This window comes from Phyllostomus discolor, chromosome X (genome assembly GCF_004126475.2).
Source record: "Phyllostomus discolor isolate MPI-MPIP mPhyDis1 chromosome X, mPhyDis1.pri.v3, whole genome shotgun sequence".
NCBI classification, from domain to species: domain Eukaryota; kingdom Metazoa; phylum Chordata; class Mammalia; order Chiroptera; family Phyllostomidae; genus Phyllostomus; species Phyllostomus discolor.
Genome location: NC_050198.1, coordinates 12,473,804 through 12,479,803, shown reverse-complemented (window position 1 = coordinate 12,479,803; position 6,000 = coordinate 12,473,804).

Here is a 6,000-nt window from a genome sequence, read left to right as displayed (position 1 = left end):
AGGGCCCTGTTTTGGTCAACAGACACAGCTGAAGTCCCAGGTGACAGCCAGTACCAGAAATGGGAGTGAAGATACCTCTAGATAATTCCAATCCTCAGCTACTGACTTACCTCCACTGTCTCCCTTGCTGATGGCTTAGGCATTTTGGGGCACAAACAAGGCAAGTCATTACCAGTGCACACTGTCTGAATGACTGACCACAGAAAGTATGAGCATTTCATTATGTTTAAGAGACTACTTTTTTTGGTGGGGGCAGGGGTTATTTGTCATAAAGTAATGGTACCTAAACAAGAAAATCAAGTTAACACTTTATCTACCTAGAGGGGTTAGTGCTGAAGCTCTTATTTTGTTCAGCATTTTATTGTATAACCTAGGCAAGCTATAGAATCTCACACACACACACACCACACACAATACTTCAGGCCAGGCTACATGAATCACAGAGATCTCTAGAAATTTGTATGAGTGATTATACTGTTTTTCCAACCAAATTTATGTGGGCATATAAGCAGCTTCATGGCAACCAAGTGACAGGTGGTTGACACCCATGCTTGAACAGCCACCACTGCCAGCTAGACTTCATCAATCCCAAGTACACTGCAGAAGCTTTCTTAGTAGGTATCAGATATTTGTAATTGCAAAGGCAGCTATAACTTTTTAAATTTCCCAATGCTTACTATATAATGACTGGAACGCCAAAGTGATATAACTCTTCCTCTTTGGTATTTGACTTATTTCATTGTATCAAAGTCATTTCTTTCTTCTTGTGTGCTCCTAATTAGATTGCATACTTCTTGAAAGCAGAGCCTCTGTCTTTTTCTATTATAAATATATACTGGTGCCAAACTTAGCTAAGCATTTCCCTTTAGGTGATCAGGGCGTAATTGTGAAAGTAAAGTAAATTCTAAGCAAGGATCACCTTTGTTCCTCTGGTATGTCTGTATGTCTCGAACATACAGCAAACCCATCAGTGTAATGCTATACTAAAAATGTCTATTTTCTATTTTATTACAGGAGCATCCTAAATATTTGTGCTCATAAACAAGGCCTGAAAGACTACATTCAACATCTTTAAAGACTTGGAAAGTGAAATTTGGAAGAATATCACTTAGAAAAGGAGACATTCATTTGCAATTATATATTTTGGTATACTCTAATTTAAAATATGAGCACATACATGTTCTTTTACAAATTTGAAAAAATATAATCTCAATATATAACAATAAAAATTGTATTTGGATTTCACCTTTGGAATGCAAGCAATAATATTCATTGCAGAGACAAATGCAATAAAAAGGATTTTGTGATTGCTTGCGGTTCCCAACTTTTCTGTTGACTTGAAGCTACACTTAAGAGTTTTTAATCACACAAAAAATAATAATAGAGAGAAGGAACAAACTTTTGGAGTTGGTGGATATATTTATAGCATGTGGTGATGGTTTAAAACATGTATACTTGTCCCTGAACTTATTAAATTAAATACATTAAATATGTATGGCTTTCAGTATGTCAATCATATCCTAATAAAGTCATTTTTTTTTTAAAAAAAAAAAGAAATATAGGTAAGTCAACCACTAAAAACTTGGGATTTATATCCCTGTGGACATTTTCTATAGTCAGTCACTGATAAATTCTAATATAGACAATTATAAAACACCGAACGGGTTTGCCTAAAAGAAGTAGTAATTCTGTTTTCTGTCCCTCTGACCAATTTCAAGGATCCCACAATTCAGCTTTACTAATTTAGTGTAAAATTCCTCCTGCTTCTAGTTTTTCCAAGCATTTTAAAAAATTGACTTATAATTTGACATACAATAAAATGTACAGATTTTGCCTATTCAGTTTCATGAGTTTAAAAATTTTATATGCCCATCTAACCACAAACCAAAGCATTTCTATTACCAGTGTCTTCATGTTCCTTTCCAGGCAGACCCTGCATTCACTGTTCCCCACATCTGGAATCAAAAATTTTCTGATTTCTATTGCTATAGATTAGTTTTGCATATTCTAGGACTTTTAACATAAAATCATAGGGTATGTCCTTTTTTGGATGTCTGGCTTCTTTGGCTCAATATAATGTCTGTAAGAATCATCCATTTATTTTTTGAATGAGTAGTTCATTCCTTTTAGTCACTGAGTAGTATTCTATGAATAAATGCAACACATTCTTTCATATATTCACCTGCCAATGGACATTTGGGCTGTTTCAGGTTTTTGTTTATTATGAATAAAGCTGCAAGGAACATTCTTTTGTTGGTCTTTTTGTGGACATTTGTCCTAACTTCTAGTCAGGGTTTGATATAAAGATCATGCAGGCCTTGTAGAATGCGTTGGGAAGTGGTCACTACTTTCCGATCATGTCTGTATAAGGTTTTTTTCTTTTTTTAAAAAGTTTTTTATTTCCTGTTAGAATTTTCTGATAAAGCTTTTAGAGCATCAATTTTTCTTCATATGAAAGATTTGAGTTATAAAATCAGTTTTTATAGCACATATATAGATGCTCAGATTTTTTCCCATATCACATCAGTTGTGGTAAGTTATATTCTTCTAAGGAATTTATCCATTTTATCTCAATTGTTGAATTTATTAGAAAAATTGGGACAATTGTAATAGCATAAATAATAAGATATTTAAAAAATAAAGTGTTAAGCCCTGGCTGGTGTAGCTCAGTGGATTGAGTGCGGGCTGTGAACCAAAGGGTCGCCAATTTGATTCCCAGTCAAGGCACATGCCTGGGTTGTGGGACAGGTCCCCAGTGGAGGCACATGAGAGGCAACCACACATTGATGTTGCTGTCTCTCTTTCTCCCTCCCTTCCCCCCGGTCTAAAAATAAATAAATAAATAAATAAATAGTCAAATTTGTTGACATAATATAACTTATGACATTCCTCCATTATCTTTTTAATATCTGTAGGACCTCTAGTGATTTCTTTTCTTCTATTCCTGATTTTGGTAATTTTGTTGCCTCTCTTATTTTCTAAATCAGTTTTGTTAAGGATCTATCAACTTTCTGATCTTTTCTAAGAACTAACTTTTGTATTTATTGATGTTCTCTATTGCTCATTCACTTTTATTTTATTGATTTTTTTGCTCTAACCTTTTTTATTTCATTCTTCCCACTTATTATGAGTAAAGATGATTTAAAAATTTAAAGGTATCCATATGTTCAACCCTTTCATAGTGGTCTTCATTCTTTTCTGTGGATCTGGACTTCCCACCAAGTATATTTCCATTCAGACTAAAGAATTTAGCATTTTCTATACATGAGATTGTCAGAGAGGAATCCCTGACTTATTTTTTTCTCTGAACATATCTTTATTTCACCTCCATTTTCATTTTTCTTTTCTTGTTGTAATCTTAAGACTTTGAATATCCCATTCCATTTTCATTTAGCCTTTACCATTTGTGATAAAAAGTGTGCCATAATCCTTATCATCATTCCTCTGCATGGATGGATATCTTGTTTTCAGGCTGCTCAAAAACATTTTCTCTGTCTTTGTTTTCAGCAGTTTTATGATTATATAACTAGCTGTGCTTTCTTTGTATTTATCTTGTTTGAAGTTTGCTGACCTCCTTGAATCTGTGATTGGATATATTTAATCCCTTTTGGGAAGTTCTTAGTAATCTCCTCTCCTGATATTCCTTCTGTTCCATTCTCCCTCTATATTTTTCTGACATTCTTAAAACATGACTATTGTGCAACAGATACTGGATGCTCTGTTCCATTTGTTTTAGACTTTGCATTTGATTTGCATAGTATCTACAGCTTTCCTTCAAAATCACTCATCTTTTCCTCAGCTGTGTAAGTATGTTGAATGAATTCTTCATTCATGGTATTTTATAATTCCCTTATTAGCTTCTACTCCCTGTAAATACTTACAATTTACAATTTTATGGGTTTTAACTCTCTATTTTTTCTATACATGTTGCTCTCCTTTGGCACTAGATCTTTTACCTTATTATCCTTGTTATTTTAAAGTCATCAATTACTATTTCTAGCATCAGGGCCATCCTGTGTCTGCTTATATGGAATATTTTTTTCTTTTGATCACAGGTCATTTTTTTTCTTCTGGTTGCTTTCCTATAATTATTTATTTTATGTCAGGCATTGTGTATAAAACAATAGATACCAAAATAATACCATTTATCCCCAAAATTGGATATGCCTCTTCTCTTTAATTAATAGATTGGGTAACAAGTTCAATCTAATCCATTATTAGGTGGGGTCTGAACTTTGCATCAGCTTTAGTTAGATTCATCTCATCCCTGGCTTTCGATATTTCAAATCAGGGATTAGGAATTTTACTTCAGCGACGTTTGAGATCTGAGCACTGGTAAAATGATGGACTTTTTTGTTGGGCCTTTCAGGCTGACTGCCATCTCTTCAAACCGGAAGAGATCACACTCTGCTTTGTGACTCCTTTGCCTAATTCTTGGTTCTTGTACATTTCTCTCTGCTCACCAGTACTCATCACAAACATTCTGTACATCAGAATATCTCTTAGCCCTTCTGCCCTTTCCCATTCTCCAGAGGGCCACTACCCTGCACTCAGTGGGAATTCTCTCAGCTGCTGCTGGTGAGCTGTCTTGGAGAGCCTACGGTGCCCCAAGGGGATTTTTAACCAGTGCTTGCCCTGCCCTCAATGGTGGTCAGCAGCAGTTCATTTGATAAAAATTCATTATGTCTTGGAGTGACTTCTTTCATTTTTCCAGCCCTATGTTTATCCTTCAGATGATTGCTGCCTAAACTTGAGCAAGCCCTGTCCCCCATACATACCTCAGGGATTCCCACTCTCAGCTCCCCTTCCTTGCTCTGGGGCCTAAGTCTGCTATTCCCTTGCCTTCAGTGAAAATCAGGAGGAAAGTTTCAGTAGGTCAGGGCAGACTCCCTCTGGGGCTGGAGTACCTCAGGATTTTAATCCATCGTGTCAATCCACTCATATCATTAAAAGTTTGTGAAAAAACTGGCTGGATTTACCTTAACTCTGTTTAGGGCAGATTTCTTCCTTACCACTGCTCCACCAGGGTGAAAGCAAATGTGTACTTTTGTCTTAAAAGAAGAACTTGCAACTTTCTGGAATTTAGTCTATTTGGATTTATTTGAATTCTCACTTCTCCTGCAGGCTTAAGAATTATGCACGTCTCATTTATTCAGCCTGCTCATATTGTTAAAATGGGAATACCTATTTCTCAAGAATTTTTATATACTTCCCAAAGTGGAAGCCTCTGATTTTTTTAAGACACTTGCAGAATATAGCTCACTGCTCCTTTCTAACAGTTGTGCCCTTTTCCAGTAATGGCCATTCAGACAAGGGCCAAGTCTGTCTCCTCACATAATCTTAAAATGTAGTTCCTTGGACATATTTCCAACTAAGTGGCTAGCAGAAAGGGGAAGGATGATATCTCTTTAAAGAATAACAGACCTGTACTCATTTTCTACTGCTGCTGTAAGAAACTATAACAAACCTGTTGACTTAAAAACAATAGCAATTTATAATCTTACAGTTCTACAGTCAAGTATGACATAGGTTTCATAGGGCTAAACTGAAGTTTTCAACAGGACTATGTTCCTTGTGGAAACTCAAGAGGAAATATATATATTTCCTCCCTTTTCCAGCTTTCAGAGGCAACCTGGATTTCTTGACCTGTGGTTCCCTTCTTCTATCTTCCCAGCCAACAGAGTTGCACCTCTCTGATATCTAACATCTGCCTCTCTAACTGTCCTCTTCTGCTTTCCAATTCCACTTACAAAGACCCTTGAAGTGATATTGGGCCTGCCTGAGTAACACAGGGTACTCCCTATCTAAAGGTCAGCTGATTAAAAACCTTAATTCTCCTCTGTCATGAAACATGGCATATTGACAGGTTCTAGGGATCAGGACATGGATATATTTTGGGAGCCGTTTTTCTGCCTACCACAAGACAACTCACCTTTTGTCCTTCAAAATTCTCCAAAACTGACCAGTGTTCTTCCTTCAAGAAGACCATTCTAATTCTTC